General features: G+C 39.8%; 1 protein-coding gene across 13 annotated transcripts in view; it reads left to right on the top strand.

Moving 5' to 3' along the window:
* Positions 1-19,974, top strand: part of EXD3 (exonuclease 3'-5' domain containing 3) — a 298,686-nt gene that overhangs the window by 7,609 nt on the left and 271,103 nt on the right. For 12 of the 13 annotated variants that reach the window (XM_076355652.1, XM_076355651.1, XM_076355658.1 and 9 more), the window contains exon 2: positions 70-138. The gene's annotated coding sequence lies outside the window, so the exon portion shown is untranslated. Of the gene's footprint in view, positions 1-69; positions 139-7,465; positions 7,610-19,974 lie in introns of all 13 variants that reach the window. The other variant, XM_076355648.1, reaches the window with a different exon arrangement.

The raw sequence follows: 19,974 nt of genomic DNA, 5'->3' as shown, positions 1-19,974 counted from the left end.
GCTTAGGTGTTGTGTTGGTAAGCGTACAAAAAGCTCGGCACGTTAACAGGCCTGTTTGCTTCTTTGCAGCTCTCTGGTGGCAGCGGAATTCCCCCGACATCACTCAGCAGATAACACCTTCACCCTCCTCCTTCAGGGGTGAGTTTGCTGTGTCTCTGGACCCGAGTCTGTTCAGAGGCATTTGACAGTACGGGGACTAACTCCACATTGGGCAGGGTGGGGGCAGTACAGCTTAAGAAGCCCCTTTCTGGTCTCTGTCTTGTCTGAGCTTAGAAAAGGATCATTTTCCACTTCGATTACTTTGTCGATCTCTTTCACCTTATGCTCATAGCTTGGGTGTTTGGGGGACAACTGAGTGGGGTGCCTTGGTGCGGGACGGGGTGGGAGGGAGAGCGCACCGATTGCATAGGCTGCTATGACTGTTCTGATCCCACACTGAGAAGCTGTGCCCTCATTGCATATTTATAGGTAGATCCTTAAGTGGAACAGTCCTATTCTGGCAATTTGACATTGAGATTATTAAAATTAATTTCTGTTTTGAGGATGAGTATCAGCTTTTCTGTGTGGAGTTTGTTTCTGAAAGTAATACAAACATCTTTTGTTTGCAGGATGTTTTATTAGTTTATGTAGGTGGGTGAAAGGAAACTTGACAATAAACCAAGTACCAGTGGTACAAACTTGTAGCAAATACTGTTTCATCCCTGTAGTTTGTGTGACTACTCTTAGATGAAGACATCCTTTCAAATAAGCAATATTTTATGGTACAGCAGTATATTAGGGAATAGATTTATGAGGATTCCATTTTGATTCGTGAACTTCATTCATGATACTCCCTTATTTTTATAAAGATTGATTTAACTACATCCTATGTTGAAAAGTTACCCAGCAGTTCCTTACAGATAAAGTAGATTGTGTAGAACTCGGTTTATCTTAAAAAGTTGTACTGGGTTAACTGCCCTGGGACCCGATCTGATTCAGTATCCTTTCTTCTGTCAGAATGGGAGAACTGTGATCTTTCTCTTTAGTACTACTGCCTACTGAGATATTTACCGATGAGGGCTTGCATAATACAAGGAAATATAAAATGTCTGTGCAGGAGCAGTCACCAGTTAGTGTATATCATCTGTTTTCCCCTTTTGTTCAAATGGAAACAAAGCTTGCTCCTTAATGAGACATTTCTGGAAAGTCTCATTTTGGGTTTTTATAGTCTCCCTTGTATGTGTTCTGAAATGTAGCTGCAGCTTCGTTAGAGGGCACTCTTGAATAACATGTCAGACAGCATTCACCACATACTCTAAAGAGAAGAGTCCTGATGCAAATGTAATTTGCTGCCCCAGAGTAGAAAGATGGATTATCCTATATACTTCTCTATCTTACGATGCAAGGCAAGATTGACTACGTTGCGGGCTGATTTAGTGCTTGTGCTGTATACGGAACATAGCAATGATCTATTAGATAATCCACTATAGTTTTCCAACTGTGGATTAATTAATTTAAATAACCTGCTTTTCTCGTGGCCTTTACCCCATAAACGGGCTTGATCCTAAATGTATGTCCATTTTAGAACTTTTTTTGTATTGTTGGTATCATCTTAAAAAAAAAAAATCCTTTAGAAACAATAAGTTGCTTCAGAAACTCTTGGGTTTTAATACCAGCCCTTACATAGGTTCCTACTGTGCCTTTGACGAATAGCTTATCGTGGCTTCTTTCACTTTCCTCTGTAATAAAGAGGATGATGATTTTTACCTTGGGAGAATTAATCAATGTATATAAATGTGCTTTGAAATCTGAAGTGTTTTATAATTTTTTAAAAATGTTGAACAAAGCAGGAGTCAAGGAAGTCAAATTTAAGACCATGATTATTGCTCATCTGCTTTGGTGTTTTTCTTCTGTTCTGGCAAGATTATAGAGCCAGATCATTTGCATTACTTTTGACTTTTCTTGATGTTTTTAGTTTTTTGTCCAAGGAGAAGCATTCTATATATGCAGGAGTCAGATTGTCTGTAAACATAAACATAATCGTAACTTTGTCCAAAACATACCTTGTTTTGCTTTTAAAAAAGCATACCAAACCGGTGTAACTTGAAACGTTCTTCTGAGCAATCAGCACTGAATCATACCCACATTGGATAGGCTTGGCAAAAAGTGCACGTTTCCTATGCTGGAACCGTGCCTACATAGCCTAAACCTCGGCTTTAATATATTGCTTTACTTAGCCTCTAAATTCCCAGTTCTGCGTTAGAACTACTGCTAGTAGCTGGGTTCTACGTAGCCACTCATCAGTGGTGCTCGTGCGCCTCTCTCAAAGATGAGAGAAGAGGCATTGCGTGGGGATGTGATTTGAATAAGGTCACAGAATAGGGCAGTAACAGCTATGAACAGAAACCAGTCATCTGGCTGACTGACCGTCTCCTTACTGGGAAGTGTTCCTTCCAGCTGGGACTGGCACGTCTTTCTTACCCGGGGTTTAGCTTTGCTCAGAGGTGACAGCTTTATCGTCTATGCGTTAAAGATGGTAGGCATTGACAACCTGAGAGTTTATCAAAGCAGATTCTGTGCTATAGCCAGAAGATAGTACTTTGCTTGGTAGCCTAAAGAACTATGTAGTGGTTCCATGAACTCAAATGGCTGTGAGACTCCGCTTCTCCAAAATTAAAGCAGACTAATAAGAAAAAGTACTTGTCAGGCCATCTTTTTCCTCTCCTAGTTTTTAATCTCCTCTTGCACCTTCCCTTTCTTTCCCACTAGTATAGCTCCTTGTTAGATTTTTGGCAAAGAGTGGTTGCGTGGACTGCACAGTGGTTGCACTGTGGAGAGACTCCTGCAGACTGTAAGGCAGTTGATTGGAACAAGGTGAGCAGCTCTTACAGTAAGGTTTTGGCTAGGTGGCCTTGCAAAACAGCTGTTGGGCTAAATGCAGGCACAATAACTTGCATACTTCCCATCTCCCACCACCTCTCATGGGAGGGTGGCAATAGCAGCTTCTCTGGGGCAAAGGCAGTGGGTCAGGGAGAGTGAGCAGCCCAGACCTGACCCTGGGGCTGTTGTGTGGCCCCCTGGATTGTCTCGGTGAGTTGGGAATAGGGCAGCAGGCAAGGCAGGCTGGATGGTCAGGCTATCAGGGATGGCGTCCAAGTGACTGCATCAGCTGTAGTTTCTGAGGAAACTTTTATTTGCCTGACTGGCAAATGAAATTTAAGGTGAAATGGAATAAATAAGGACCTCCCTGATAGAAAAAACCAAGTTACCCAGCCTAAAGCATTTTCATCTGTGGGGCTGGGGATTGTGTTTTTAATGGTTTTGAAGAGCTCAGCTTTTGTGATTTCTGTAAATGATATTAGGAATAACATTTTGAATGACAGAGGCTTCAGACAAAATCTTTGCCCCCTCAGTGTTATTCTCTGTCCCATTGTAGATGCCCTCTCATGTGTTTTACCACACATACAGTTTGGGTGTTACTATTACTACAGTAATAGTAACATAGCAGCCAGTGACATCTACAGAACGTGCTGAAGAGGAGCTCCTGCATGCTTGTATGAAATACTTTCTTCCAGTGTTGAGTAGCATCTCCTACAAATATTTTCTCACAGAACATTTCTGTGGAACTGAAAGTTTATCTTCATGATGATTTATGTTTTGGTCTTTGTCGTTCTTTGAAGACTAGCTGGAGTGGTGTGGTGACATGTTTGCATGGGCTAGCCAATGCCATCTTCATGGCATGATGTATTAAATGTAATTACTAGAAGCTAGTGTCATCTTTGCATTAGCTCTGAAATCAGCTCCAGGTCCCATCTGATTTTTATTAAAAAAGATGGTTGCAGTTCTTGGTCCCATCTGTAGTTACAATCAGTGTCGTACTTAAAATGTTCTGTCAAGTTCTCATTTTTTGCTGTGCATCAGCAGCGGCTTGTCTTTTTGGGATCTGGAGACGAAATGTGTGTTTCTGGGCAGTATTTTGAGGATGGCGTTGTGACTGTAGTTTCTTGAGCACCTCCCTGCTGTTAGCCTACCTCCAGATTGACATTCTGATATGGCAGGTTATTGTGTTGGTGTCAGAAGACATTGTGGGGCAAACTGCTGTCTGATATGGATAGGTAGCAACAACTGGAGAGTGTTTCCTGCTTAAATAAGAGTGAAAAAGCCACTTATAGTATAATTTAAGGGAAGAAGTAGAACTTGTGTTTATAAAAACACAGGAGAGGAGCATAATGGGGGAAAGTATAAATTCAGGCCAGTCTTCTGCCTAATGTAATAATGTAAATGGAGCAAGCGACTTTTCTTTCTTTCTTTCCCCCCCCTTTCTCTCCCCTTTCTCCCCTCCTCCTCCCGTTCACCCTCCTTCCCCCCCTTTTTCTTTTTTTCAGTAGGAGCAGTTTAGCCCAGTGGTGCTGGCTGGCTGACTTGTCATAGGTTTAAGCGCCAAAAAGTAAATATTTTTAAGTAAAGCAAATGCAAAACTTTGGGGATATACTTAAAACACAAAAGAAGAAAGAACAAAACTGAAGAAACCCTTTTGTGTACAGTGTCCAGAGCAATTTTAAAATGCTCTTGTTCCATGCCTAAATAAATAGTTGTTTCAGCCAAAGAGAAATCTTTCCCATTGATTTATTACAACAATTTAGATATAAGCCCTCTGTGCAGGATTGTCAGTTTAATAGAACAGCTTTCTTTCTCCTTTCAGATTTAATCCACATGTTGTTGTATCAACAGAGCCTTTGTCTCTGCTCAGTTACGAGTTATCCTTTTTTAATAAAAAAAAAAAGTGAAAACACATGTTTTTTAACAGCCCTATTACAAAAAAGCATAGGATGACATAGGGAGAGATGATCATCAAATAGCGACTCTGATTTGTAGGTAACTTCAAAGTGGTGCTGCAAATGAAAGAGTGAAAAATGGACCTTTCTCCTCTCCCCGTCGCAATGACTGTGGAAAGCCCAACAGTGACAGGAGGAGGCAGCATTATCTTTAGCCAGGATTTCCTAGGGTTTTTTTCCCCAGCTTGTGCAGTGATGCTAAATACGGTCTTTTTAGTTAACGCTAATTTCCTTCCTTTTTTTTAAAGGGGGACTTATCCAGAGGTGTATGTAATTCACATTTCCTTCCTTCCTGCCTCCCTCCCCTGCAGAGAAGGATTTCTTTCTTGGACCCCTCCTGTTTTCCAAATGGAGAGGAATTGCTCTCGGGAAGCTCATGAATCTGGTATTATTTCTATACTTGGTTTTGTGAGAAAACATTTATTTGAGTATCAATGCTTTCTTGATACCTACATGAGGGTTCAGAAGTGCGTGTTAGAGCTGCTCAATAAAGCAGTTCACTACATCGTTTGATTATAACTTCTATTTGGACCTTATCACACAACTAACTCCTGTAGCATCATGAATTAGTTCTGAAGATTTACTTCAATACATCCTGAACTGGCAGCTTGATGGGCTGAATGCAGCCAAAGGCAGAACAGTTGCAGTATCTGTGTCTTTGGTGCTAGCCTGGTTTCCTCCAGCTTGTGTTAGACTCCTGACAGTCATCACAGTCTCTCTTAATTCTCTTTCAGATGTCAGCACAGCAGATCCCACCTCAGGTGTCATTATAATGATTTGCAGTGGTGTGATTTTTAAAAGAAGCTAACAATAACGTGTCTTCAACCAGAAGGATTTTGTCTGGCATTTAAAAGACGTGGCATAATCCTATTCTACTTCTCAAAGTTATAGAAGAGGCTTTAGTAGTCGGTGATGGGAAAAAGAAGGTTGTGTCCTTGCTGCCTGAAGCAGATAGCAGGCCTGGCAGTGATACTGTAGCTCTGAGGAAGGACTGGTCTTGCTGTATCAGGCAGATCCCTTGGTCCACCGAGCTCTTGTAAAAAGAACACAAAATCCTTGGCTGCGTGTGTGCAGACGCTAGGAACTGTCAGCATCTTTTTGTAGAACTTAAACTGGTCTGGCTTTGTCAGAGGACAGGTAAGCCAGGCAGTGGTTAGCAGCCTGTGCTAAAAGAAGCAGACTGTTCATGTTTAAGTCAGCTTAGATACTATCAAATTCTCTGGATGTTAACTCTGCAAGTGTTTCTTGCACAAGAAGAAAAAAATCCATCCCTTTGAACATGGCTGTGGAATGCAGACTTACGGGGGGGGTGTGTGTGTGTGTGTGTTTGTTTTCCTGCAGACTGGCCTTCTGTCGCTGCCTGCGTTTTTCTTATGAGGGCTAAGCATACCTTTCCAACATAAGATAAAACATGGATCTTGGGAGGATTACACTTCCAAGCTCTCTCAGACAGTCTCCTGTCCTCAAGTCTGCATTCTACCAAGTTAAGTTCTCCAAACTTTGGTACTAGTGGATATTTAGATTAGGTCTGTTTCCTTTTCAGTTTATCACTGTTCTTAATGGCAGCTAGCCATTATTACTTCTCAAAACAGCTTAGAACTTGAATCTTTCCAGAGCAGTGGTAAATGAAAGGGGTATTTGGCTAGCAAGAACAATTTCTTTATAGGTGGATTTTGCAGGGCATTGTACTATGTTGTGCTTTCATCTAAAATATCCTTGGGCAACCTCATCCAACTTTGAAGTTGGCCATTCTTTGAGCAGCTGATTGGATTGGAAACCTCCAGAGGTCCCTCCCAAACTAACTTACTCTGTGATTCTGTTTTCTGGTAGAGTTCTGGCAAAGATGCTTCTTTTGGCTTCATTTATATCTCCCTTCATGCTCAACAGCTTTCATCATGTTCCCATCATAAGCAGTTCTTTAAACTGAAGTGATGTGTAAACATCAGGAACAGTTTCTAAACTGTAACATGGGTTTCCTTCCTTCATAGTTTAGATTGTTTTTTATGCTGCCATATGAAAAATCAATTTTCTGTTACTGCTATTTATTAAGAGATAATAACTTTTTTTTTTGTCCTCAGACACAAATGTTTTACCATGGGGCAATACAAAGGATAATTTTCTAAAAGCTAATGGGTCTTGTTCTGAGGTTATCTTTGTTCCTTTTCACTCTTTCTTTGTTGGGAAGCTGCAGAAGAAGGAAAGACAAAGAGAAAAGAGCCTTGTTATTTGGGATTTATAAGACTATATCGTTACTGTATTTTGAGCGAGTGTTGCGTTTTTGAGTTAAAAACTGAAGTTAAGAAAAAGATACTATTTTTATGGATATTGGAACACTTTAGCTCATACTTAACTTTATGCTGTACAGTATTTTGCTTAAAATTTAAGCAGTTGCTTAAGCACTTTGAATAGTAATGAATTTAATAATGTGTCTTAGTAATTCAAAAACTGTATGCTTGACAAGGGAATGCTGACAGTTTGTTGGCTTGCTTGGATTTACGATTTTATTCTGAGGGCAGAACAGGATGGTGGGGCAATTAGATGGGGTTACATATACCAAATGTATAATTTATCACATGTGTAGTCAACTTCAGTTTTGAGTAATCTTGTAGTTCATGCTTGCTGTATGTTCAGACTTTAACCTCTCTGTTTAGATTGCCAACGTGGTGCCAATTAGTGGGACTGTGATGTGGACACTAAGGAATATAACTCACTTCACATGGGTTACCAAACAGCTAGCAGATGTTAAGCTAATGGTTCTTGGCTACTACCGACCTGACTTGGATTTCAACCCAGAGGTGAAAGAATTTATTTCTCTCCCATTACCATTTCCCTTGGGCCATATTGTCCCGAGCATCAAGAATTTCTTCAACTTGCTCTGGAAGATGATGTAAACATTTCCCCTCCCCCTTAAACCTGTTCTCACGGTGTCTTCTATGTTCCTTTATTTTTATGTTAATTTGCCTTCTTTGGTATTTGTTATTCTACTGGTAGGCTTTATGATAAATGGTAAATGAAAATGTAAACACTTCAAACGTAACACTGAAATTCTTAACAGAAGCCTGTGCTGAGTGTGTGGTGTGGTTCACGTGCCGTACCTGAAGCTACATCTCAGAGATGTGACAAAAAGTCTATCCTAGGATTACTGTTACTACTTTGAGTAACAAAGGCCGTAGAAAGCGGTGGGTCTGGCTTGCCTGGGATCCTGCCTTTCTTTGTTCTCATTGCTGGATATTGTACTCTCAAACCCTGTAAAAAGTGTAACTGCAAGGCCCGTGGTTTTCCTTCTAGGGATGAGTCAACGCTGAATAACTGACTGGCAGATTCTGCAGCTTCTTTGGTGTGATTTAGAGCAGTAGGTAGTAGTTATTACTCAAGACGATTTAAAATATGGTGTGAAATATAGTCTAATAACTGGAAAACATTCATCACTTTCACTTTATTTTCTGTGCTCTTTCAGTGATAGGTATGATAAGGAGGTCTTTGTCTATATAACCTTAGCAGCTTCAGGAACAGAGGTAGGGTAATGGAGTGCTCAGCTGAATGAACAATAGCACTTAAATATTTATTGATGCCTAAATCCTGTTTTATAACTTGCTGTATAGTCATCTGACATGTTTAACCGGTGTGTGTAATATTAGGGCTGATGCTTTTTGTTCTCTCTCTGGTAACTTTGTCTTTCCTCCTTTGAGGATTTAGCCTTTGACCTAAAAATGTTGTCTCTAACATTATGTCCAGCATTCAGTTTTTCAGCAATTTCCTTACCTTGCTCATTTAATACTTTGGTAGAAGGCAGTAGTATTAGCATAACAGATGTTTGAAAAACAAAAATCATACGCTTAATGAGAAGTTTTCAGTCATAGTTTATTTCCTTACTGATGTGCTATTTTGGGGTGTCAGACTTGATCAGTGTCAACATGAACACCAGCAGGAAGAGTTGGTGAGGGTTAAATAACTGTCATAGTTATTTTTCAGTGATCAATGAAAATAAACCGCTTGCAAGGTCCTGTCATTTGTTGCTTTTCTTCAAGGTTCTAAAGCGAATGTTTCACTCAGTGATGCATTTGATCCTGAACTTCCAAAGAGAGCAATTATTTTTAATTTCGTGAGATGAGCAGAACTGTTTTGGTCCTGTGGATTCATCTTTCTTGATGTTTATGTATTTACTAAGGACAACATAACAGAAGTAATGCCAACAGTTATTCTGTACTTAGATGATGATAGCTAAGTACTAATTATCTTTCTTGAAGAGTAATTAATAACTTTCACATTTTCTGTAGAATGAACGGGAAAACTCAACATGATAAACTGAGAAATAAGCTGAACTATCCGCTTTTCAAGAGTGGCAGGTTATCAAGGGTCAGGTTTTGGGTGATGGGAAACAAAATCCAACACCAGTTTGTAACTACATTTGCTCTTCTCTTTCTCAGTATCTAAGTAAGTTATTCAGACCAATAGATGCAGCCTTTCTCTAGTGATTTCACTGGCTTTCTTCCCCTCTAGACTTCCATATAGCTCTGTATGATAAATTACTCTTCTTTGTTTTTTTTTCCTTTTAAGAGACTTAAGAGCTGATGATCAGGTCCGTTCTCATGTGTATTTTAGTGTATAGGTTCAGGGACACATCAAAATTCTAATAAATACGGAAAAATTTCAAAGTACATTGTCATGTTCATATAAATTTCTCAAATATATACCAGTTAACCCCAAAATCAAGACACCAGAAGATTTCTCTCCTTCCCCTGGGGTTGCTGGCTTAATTAGTATAGATTTTGTCTCTCGTCTGTAGTGACTAGTAGAAAATAAACTCGCTGGTTCTTTTTTCCTATCATTTTTGTTGGCAAATAATAGCCAAACTTCTAAAGAAAAACTTCAGAAGTCCAGAAGAAACTAAAATGCTCGATGCAAGAATTTATTTGATAATCATTCAAGCACCACTTCCCAGCTCTTCTTGAACATAGCTGTTTTGTTTTATCACTGAAACTTATACCCACCGTGTTCATTTTGTCATTGAAAATTTTCATCATATGACAGTTTTTCCCCTTAGATTAACATTGACATAACATGAAAAAAGAAGAAAATTGGACCAAATGTGTATGTATTTCTAGACAGACTCTGAAATCATAAGAAATAAGGTGGATGACCTAGGGAGTTTGGTTTTTATGTGCAACTGTTGAATAGGGCTATAGGAAAGTTGATGGGAGGAAAACATCAATTGGAACACCCTAGTACCAAGTTATAGCTTACATAAAAATGACAGAGTGGTTCAAACCCATGGGGGAATAGTGCGGGTGTCTTAAAGCTAAATGTCAAATCGGGAAAATAACTCTATTAACAGAATCCTTAAGGTGTGAAATTCTCTGAACTTGTAGATAGGAAAAGTATAGAATAATACAGAGTATGTAGCTTAAAAGTAGGAAAAACAGTGGGAGAAAACCGGCACCCCAGTCCTCTTAGGCATCAAGAATGACACCTTTGGGAAACATCTGGTCAGGGAATCCAGAGAGAGGAAGATACTTTTGACTTTCTCCTGGGAATTGTGCAGAACTTGGTACAAAATTTTACCGCCAGTGTCCCTCCGTAAGTGTGAACGCAAGTGTACTTAGAGATCCTTGCAGAAGTAATCTAAGCCAAAAACTTCAGTGAAGTGATACTTGATTTCAGAAGGGAAAGTACATCAGAATGAGGAAGCATGTTAAAAAGAAACTGAAAGGAGCAGTGAAAAGGGTGAAATGTTTGTAGGTAGTGTGAAGATTATTTAAAGGCACCATACTGCAGAGCAAATGCCTTGGCCCTGTCAAAAGCCGGTTGAGAGAGAGAAAAGTTATGATGTAAAACAGCAAGGAAGAAAGGCTGTAGTGTCAGAGGCAGCCTTCCAAAAGCTGAAGTCATGACAAAGTGAGGAAGACAGAAAAGAACAAACGCTTTGAAACGCCAAAAACTTAGAGGAACAGCTTTCAGAAAGTATAAAAAGTAACAGTTCTTTTCCAAATATGCTGGGAATAAGAAGCCTGTCTAAAAGTTTGCAAAACCCCTTGAAGACTAGGGTGTGAAAGAATCACTTGCAGAAGGTGGAGCAGAAAGAAACAAATGAGTTTGAGACATCTATGCTCCTCATGGTTTCTTTACCAGAACCCATCTCAAACCCAGCTATTAATGGAAGAATTTAAGAACACAGTGAGCAATAACTGGCTGCAGGGACCAGGATGTTAGGGCACAGGAGGGATTCAAGGGAGAAACTGTTGAATTATTAACACTTGTGTGCAATCTTTCAATGAAAACCTCCTCAGCCCTATTAGAGAATAGATAGGGCTGATACGATGCCAACTTGCAAAAGAGTTCCAGGGAGCTTGGAGAACAGCAGAAAGAAATCTGGCTTTGTATTATGCAGCGTCGTCAAAAGAATAATATAGATTATAATTATTTGGCACATGATTTTATATGAACATGGTCGAGTCAACATGTCTTTTGTAAAAGGAAATTGCACTTGACGAATCTTCAAGGACTTGAAAGGCTCAGCAGATATCTGGATTAGGGTGTTCTAGTGTGTATGGTATCCTCAGATTTTCAAACAGCTTCTGACATGGTCCTTTGCTGTGGCTTCTTAAGGCAAGTGATCTTTCCGGTGATAAGAGAGAACGGTCTTTAGTAAACCAGTGACTGGTTAAAAGGTGAGGAAATCAGTGACAGAGGAGTCATGAGACCTGTGCTGTTTAACAGTCTCACAGATGATCTGAGGAAGGCAATGGATAGAGAAATAACAAAGTCTGAGTGATTTAGAAGTACTTTGGCATAGTCAACTCTAAAGCTGCAAAAGTACTTACCTTATGGTACTGTTTCATTGGAAAATAAACTAGCAGGTTCAACTCGGCGTCAGTAAATGTAGAGTAACATGTGAGAAAATGGAATTATCTCTGTTCACAGCTATGGTAAACGAGGTACTGCCTCCCCCGATAACAGATTATGGATCAGCTTGCACATGAAGAATGTCTGGGCCTGAAGAAAAGATGCCTGTGTGGGACAGAAGATAAGCAATCATTCCCCATTTCTCTTTCATTCCCTAACAAAAAGTAGGTACATCAGGTGGAAGTAGGAAGTTCAAAATGTACAAAAAGAAATACTTCTTTGCATGATGAATACGTGGCAGCTGTTGCAACAAGACTCTGGTGCTGAGAGTTTGCATGAAAGCGGTTGGATATATTCTTGGAAGAAAGGTCTAAAAAGTCTGTTTTATACCAATACAGAAGACCTGGCATGTGGAAATCTTAAGCTACGAGTTTTGCAGGCTTGGGGAATGTGTTGGGAAATATAGCTGCCCAGTTCTCTTCCTTAGGCATTGACCACTGTCCAAGACACAATACTGGCTAGATGAAGGCGCGATCTTACTTGGTAAGGCTTGTCTTTGGTGCCTTATTCTCTTTAATTGTATTTTGCTATTTCTGTACTTGTCTGTTCCACCCACTCCCTCCTCTCTCAGATGCTCCTCCTACAAAATAAATGAAGTTTGTTTTTATGAAAACACACTTTTTTGTCCTTTTTTTTTTTGTGTAGTACATTGAGTTGTCATGTGTGTAACTTAAGTTTATTGTGTTTGTCTACAGACTTCTTGGACAGAAAATGGAGCTGCTGCTTAAGCATTTCCATATGTATTCAGCCATATTGTTCAGCTATATTCTTTACCTAATGTAACTTGTAAAAATAAATATCTTTAAAGTGTTATTTTTATGTTTTGGTAAAGAGTTAATGGAACCAGAAAATGTTCCAGACCAGTGTTTGTCCCTACTGTGGATCGTAAGAAGGCTGTGTCACGTCCTGCTAGTTTTTAAGCAACCTACATCTTCATCTCTATGAATTTGATGGCCGATTAGTTGATCCCTCCAGGAGACTTAGTTGAATACAATCCTCCTGACATTTGAACACAGCAGAATACTTGAATGTTAGCAAGTTTTCCATTTATAAGTGAGTTGTTTGTTAAAAGCGGAGAGAACAATCCAAACTCTGCCAAGTACATGCTAGGCATATGCAGCCCTGCTGGCCTCAGACATAATGTGTTGTCAATTTTGTTTTTATTTAGGGCAGATTTGCAAAGCTGGTGTGTTGACAGAGACATAAGGGAGTGTGTGATATGTCCCATCTGTGCAAACGCAATTTTCTATATGCTGTCTTGCACAGATGGTATGTTTTTGTATGTTTTTTTGTTTCACACTTTAAGCTGAAGAAGCCAGGTTTGAGGAGATGTGCTATATTAATTTAGTCACTTGAAAGCTCAAGATAGCTTGTTGGTGAAAGGGTAGGTGACAGGAAAGAGTGATCACCTCTGTCTTCTGAATCAGCCCATGTCTCCCCAGCTTTTCCCACTCAGCAGGTAAAACTCTGTTTCCACTTTTGATTCCATCTGTGGAGTTGAACCATTTATCACTGTAGGAGGAAGTTAATAGGAGTCCTGACATGGAGAATATTATCTCCTTGCCTTCTGTGTGAAAAGATGCTTATACGGGAATGAAAATTGTGGCAGTTGCTCTAATGTTGTCTGCTTTCTAGTTCCCAGCTTTTCCGTCACCAGAAGTGAATGAAATAGGAACAGTGGGGTGAGGTTTGAAGAGCCCAGTATTGAGGCAATGTCTGTAGCCTTTATATACAAGAAGAAATTAGTTCTAGACTCCTTCAGGGTGTGGGAGGAAACTTGTGATGCTTTAGGAGCCTGTTGATTGTTCCTGTCTAAAATTGGCCAACATCTCCTTAATGTGGCTGTGAGAAGTACAGAAAGCAGAATGGAGGCAAGGCTTTCTAATGTTGAGGCATGGGGATGCTCTAGAAGTACATCACGGTCTGTGATGCGTGGTCACCCTTTGGTAGCGTGCCAAGATCATATATGACTTTGTCTAAGTTGAATTCAAAGAGGTGAAACCAGAAGACAATCATAAAAATGAGAACTTGGATGAGAATTCAAGTCTGGTTTGGAGCTTATTATTTTTGAGGGAAGCTGCACAGAGTGCTCAATAGAATCTGATACGCTTAGGAGTAAGGGGATCTGGGTGGCTTTGAAGAGTATCCTCAGAGGAAACATTATTAAAAGCACAGTTTATTGGTAATGGGATAAGAACACTGGCTGAAGAGGCAATGCTGTTGTGCCAGGGCTGCAGGAGGTAAGCTCAGGTTCTGCAAAAGAGTTGCTGGTACAGATGCTGCTTTGTGTGAAAGAGGGAGGGAGCTGGATAACGTGTGATTTGCCATCCCTTGGCTGAGGTTGACTTACAGCTGAAAACTGAGAACCAGTTAGTCAATAACCAACGAGAGCTGGGTGGCAGAAGGAGCAAAGATTTAGGTTCACTGCCCTGGCCTGTGTTCAGTCTTTATGAAAATAAGAGTGCAGCTATGTTCTGTGATAGCTGCCTTGTTACCTTCCAGACATTGTTCCATGGTCGGTATCTAATCATGCATTGAGGCATTTTGGCATATGCTGTAGAACCTGGATGAAGGAAATCTCCTTTGCAGTAGTTAGTCTCTTGTGACAGCAATAGCTAAGGTTGTAAAAGAGATTTCGGGGTTTTTCTTGTGTTTACCAATTGAATGTTTGTTTTGTTCCCCACCCCCCGTAACTCCTCAGACTTCTCTTTGCTCAAAGGTATAAATCTTCTTTTAGAAATACTATCAAAGAAATCCTTCTATCTTGTCTACAGTGTTTAACACATAAGTAGGTACCTACCTCTCTTAGATGTACCTCCAAGAAAATAGCAGAAATTGAAAACTACTCTTGGAAAGCACCATGGAAGAAATTATTGCTTCTGGTGAGCTTAAAAAGTTTTTGACCTTTACCAAATATAGGGATTTTAAGACTGGAAGTGATGATTAGAGCAGTAGTTTCCTCTCTTGTATAACATGTTCTACCACTGTTTGCATTTTTACATATCTAGTCTCTGTATATAGACTTCCTTTACTGTTTTAGGATTATTTTTGAGAGGCAGAATTCTTGCAGAATCACAGTATCCCTTTGAAAGTCTCTCCCATGACCTCTTTTTCCATTGGTGTGTCTAATAGGGTTTTCTGATACTAATTTAGAATCCTTATTAAACTACTTTCTTTTTTGTTTTCCTCCAGACTACTTCGATTTGTCAAGAGCAGTTTGCTTTTTATTCCTGTTTTCTGGTATGCTGACAGTCACTCCTACTTTGGTGTATTTGGCAAATTTAATAATCATCTCTTGGTTTTCAAATCAGGTTTTTTTGACTCAAGTAGTAGCAGTGAGCAATAAGCAATTTCAGCAATCCCCACGCGGTTTCCTTGCCAGCTTGTGGCATTTTTACCTCCTGCCTCTTTTTCTTCCCTGTTCCAGTGCTTGTTCATAGCCTTATTTGCAGTTTTCTAGAATGGTAATTGGAAGGCAAGCTCCTTAGGCTTGGAGCATGCTACATTTAGGACTCTTAAAAGAAATTTAAGTTTGACCTTCTAGCCATTCTTCACTGAGCATTTGCAAATGAGGGTTTTCTGTGGCTCTCAACTTGGCCTGATTTTGGGGAGACTTTAATGAGAATGGCAAAACCACATCCGGGTATGGAAAACATACGTGTTTCAGAAATGGAGGAAATGCTTATGAAGGAATTTTCTCAAGTTATTCAGTCTGCAATTTCCATCAAGGAAATATCCACCTAGATCAAGTTTTGTAAAATTACAAGCAATTTCAAATCAGAAGTATGTTACGGTCCTGTTGTTGGGGTTCTGTAAGTCCTGTTTATAATGATTTATGACTTTTCTAGAATTTAAAATACCTTGAAATCAACTAGTTGTGTGCATAGACTACATTCACATTTTTCATTATTAGCCTTCTGCTGTTTTTTTTGTGGGGTTTTTTGGTTTTGTTTTTTTGAAAGTCTCTTTTGGGTCCTATTTTAAATGACACCCCTCTCCTGGGTGTTGAAGTCTGGGAGAATCGCAGTGCTCACAGGCTCTGAAACCTGCTTCTCTTTCCGTTGTCCAGAGTGAGACCAGACACTGTATTTTTGGCTGAAGTGACGTGAGAAGACTCCCAACCTCTGTATCTCTGAGAGGGACTGAATGTAGACATCTGCTGTAGCTCTGTACCCTGCAGAGCTAGTAACCCCAGGATTTGTATAGTCAGCGGAGAGAAGTTTCTAGGGCATGAGTCAGATTATTCTAAAATGAATGATCTCCTAGAAGTGCCTCTTTCTTTTGACAACAGGACTAGGTGTAGGAGACATGGGAGACATAGATGTCTTAAGAGTGGTGAGACAGAACTTGCAACCAGTATCTCATAGAAATATGAGGGAAGTAGAGGAGAAAATGAGGTAATATACCCTGCCAAAATAGGAGCCTGGCTAAAACCAAATAGATCTATTCAAATGTTGCTATTGAGTAATCAATGTGAAAATGCTTTCAGGAGCAAAATTCTTGAGAGCGCTTTACCCTTTTCTTGTTTGTTTTTGTATTGGTTTCCATTTCCTATATTGTTGTTACAGCACTTTTCAGTGAGCTGTTGAGGTTTAACTGTGGACAAGCCAAACTCTGTCTGCCGTATGTATAAAGATATTTGCCAGAAACCCCCCAGGCAGAATGGTGTGCAAAGCAAAATACACTAATTTTTCTTCTGCCATCTCCCATCTGTGCTCACACCAAAACCCACAGGGATACAGTTGTATAATCCTGTACAGCAGGAGCTAGACAGGATCCCTGGTGACTTTGCTGCCCGGAGGAAGGGGTGGAAGACTGTGGAGTACAACAGTAGACTGAAAATGTGGCAATTACAATCTGTTTCAGCTGACTAAGCATGCATTATCTTTTAGCCAAAATTTTGCCGAAACTGCGCAGTAAATACATACACTGGATCTGTTTAAATGAGGCCAGTGTGTTTCTTGAGCTGAAGGAGACATCCTTCCCTGGTCACCAGTGAATGTGTCAGTGTGACTTTCAAGAACTGAACATACCCGTCTTGGGAAAACAATGGCCGAAGTTCTCTGCATTAGTGAAGCTGAGATCTGAAAAGCGTTTTCTTGAGGGTTTTGGACCCATCCTTGCCAAAGGTAATGGAACAAGGAGGTGTACGCTGGTGCTCATAAAGCTTAAATTACACTTACTGATCTTCGTATTGCCAAAAAGAAGCTGGCAGGTACCCAAGTGCCATTGAACCATTTGTAGAAGGAAACTACATTTCATTCTTGTGGAAGATGGATATCTTCTATTTTCTGTTAGTCCATCCTGATTCTTCATTTGTGTCGTTCATAAGCATTCATAAAATGCAGCTGTAGATTATGGAGAATTCGTAAATTTAAAATTAAATTAAAAAATTAAATTAAAATTAAAAAAAAATTAAATTAAAAATTAAAAAATTTAAAGGAATTTGAAGAACAAAAAAATGGGAGTAGATAGAGATCGTCTTTCTTTTGTCCCTGAATAAGAAAGTTGTTGCACGTTTTCCTAAGTCTTCCCCACTCCATTCTGCCTTCTGGAGGTGCATCCAGCTATAGCAGTGCAACAACACTAAATCTCCTAAATTGTTCCATTACTTAATTTAATGATTATGATATGGAGTAAATGTAGGCTAGAAATAAGGTGTCTCTTTCAATTTTCCATTTCTAGTGAATAGAGAGAAAGGAAAACATGATGCTTTAGTGAACTTTTACTTTTTAATGGAGAATACAATCTAGATTTGAGCCTGACCTGATAGTGCCCTTAAGCTTGTGCTTAGTTTCAAGTATTTCTTAACTTCAAACTTTAAAAGTAAATTTTGCAGATAGATATGATGTGCTTTGCTGGGAGTTGAAGGAGGATATTAGGAACAACGGGGCATGGAAATTGTTTGTTTGACTTTCTTTTTTCGTTCAGTGACAGTTGCACAGGCAATGCTTGAAAGCTACTGTGACTGTTCAGTTTTCCCCGTCTGCTAAAATAGAGACCAGAATCCTCCTTTCTTAACTCCGTGTTGCTGAAGATTAAGTACATTCTTGGAATAAGGGTTGTCTGTAGTTTCTTATTCACACAGGCTTGGAAATGTTTCTGCCTTGCTCCTCAGTATTGCTGGGTGCAGCATGCGGATGTTAATGCAGCTTTGCTGCTGTTAACCGCGGGGTGCATTGGAAGCTAACCTGCTTATCGCATGGTCCACCCCACTGCCAAGTTCCCTGGAGAGCCCTTGACCAAATAGCTGTGGGAGGTTAAAAGGATATCTTTCCCTGAAGTCCTTTCCAGGCACATGCTCTCATTGTTCTGATAATTGGAAAGGATTTAAATGACAATCCATGCTGGTGGTGTACTCACAGCTCTCCTATTCATTTGATATTCATTACCTCCTTTAGAAACAGCAGCATTAAATTTAGAGGAATGTACACCATTATGTTTCTCCATACTCAAGGCTGAGGACTCCTTTTCCATCATTTTGGGCAATAGGTTAAAAATAATGATAAAAAGGTACACAGGGGCTCAGCAGATTTATTTAACTGAAGCTTTATTCTCTTTTCTGCCTTTGAGCAGATAACCTGGAAGTGTATTGGTAGATGTTACAATAAATGCTTGATGACTCTACTGTCTTATTGATAACAGAATTTATCCCATTGTCTCGCTAACTACTGCTGAAATTAAAGGAAATCAAGGTCTGAAATCTCTTACAGCCTCCACCAGAACTCAGCGTTCATCTCTCAGAGTTCTTTGGAGGTACCGATACGTGTAGTGAGCCATGTGCCCAGGATACTGGAAACGCATGTGCTTACCAGTGCTTTTGAGAACGATCCATGTTCAAATTCTGCTTAATCACAGAAGTGGATTAACTTGGTATGTTTGTGTCCAGTTATATTTCTGGAAGCATGAGAACAAAATAAATTGCTATAGTTTTTCAGCTGATGTAATGGCCAAAAGAAAATAAAGGAAACTTCCCCAAAGTCTTATATTCATAAAATCTAATCTTTCAGCATTCCTGAAAGATCTATTGATCAAAACTTTGTTCCTCTGAAAAATGGATCAAATATAGAAGCCTGTCCATTCTCAACATTTAACTCCCCCCCCCCCCCCCCTTTATTCTCAGCTGCTTTCAGCTATTGTGACAAATCAGTGGGATGGTGTGGGGGTTTGATACCGAGGATCCCATCTGCTGCACACTTTATATAGTTGATTATTATTGAAATAAAGAACAGGAGCAGGGAGAGATTGTGAACAATGTTTTCTAATACCAGGGTTGTGGAGCTTCAAAGTAACAGTGGAAAGGTTTACATCAAACATAAGGAGATACTTTTCCATGCAACATAGATGAGTTATGGAAAGCTTTGATGCAGGGTGGTACGACTGCTAAAGCTCTTGTGAATTCAAGAAGCAACTGAACAAATTAGTGGGGAAAAAAATGCCATCAAAGACTTTTACAAGCACAGACTCCATCTCTGCATCAGATCCCCTGTGCAGCAGATTTCTAGAAGCTGGAAGAGTGTCAGGGAAGTATCACTTCACACCTGCTCCATTTTAATAATATTCCTTCAGCATCTGCTGTTGTCCACTTTTGGAGGCAGAACGTTGGCTAGATGATCCTTCAGTCCGATTGTGCTCCAGTGTTTGGAAGGCAGCAGATGCCCTTCTGTCCCATGAATCGTCCTCAGGGTCCATCTATGCAGTAACCCAGCCAGGAGCTAGCAGAAAGGATAGGTAACTTTTTGGAGCATTAAAAAAAATGAGATGACAAAAAAATAAAGACATGACAAAACACAGATCAAAGAGAGCCTTAAGCATTATCTCTAGGCAAGAAGATGGTCCTACTAACCAAAGTGTTAAATATTCAGTAAAATATTGTTGCAGGCTTATGTGAACCATTGGTCTAAAGAAGAGGGCCTCGTTGTATACAGTACCAGTGTAAAGCCAGCCTAGAATGTTTACAGCAACTTGGAGTAATGAGATGAGCTTTGTATCTTTGAGTCCTGTTTTAACATGACAACTATCCATCAGTCCTCTGGCGTGATGGCCAACTTAATTGGTTCTGTCATTTTCTGTGGTGCTTCACTGAGGTGCCAATAAATTCAACATGTAAAGGTGCCCCATGGGGGAACAATTCATTCTTACAAGAGGGGAAGGATATTTTAATGGGATAGTGTGTGTTTACAGTGGGCTAGTCCCTTGATTAAACAGTTTATCTGCTTGCTAAGCTCCTGTTTATTTGGATGTTGTGGCCAACCCC

Source organism: Aptenodytes patagonicus, chromosome 18 (assembly GCF_965638725.1).
Source record: "Aptenodytes patagonicus chromosome 18, bAptPat1.pri.cur, whole genome shotgun sequence".
Lineage (NCBI taxonomy): Eukaryota > Metazoa > Chordata > Aves > Sphenisciformes > Spheniscidae > Aptenodytes > Aptenodytes patagonicus.
The sequence above is the reverse complement of the archived record's forward strand: the minus strand, read 5'-3'. Positions and strand labels throughout refer to the sequence as shown.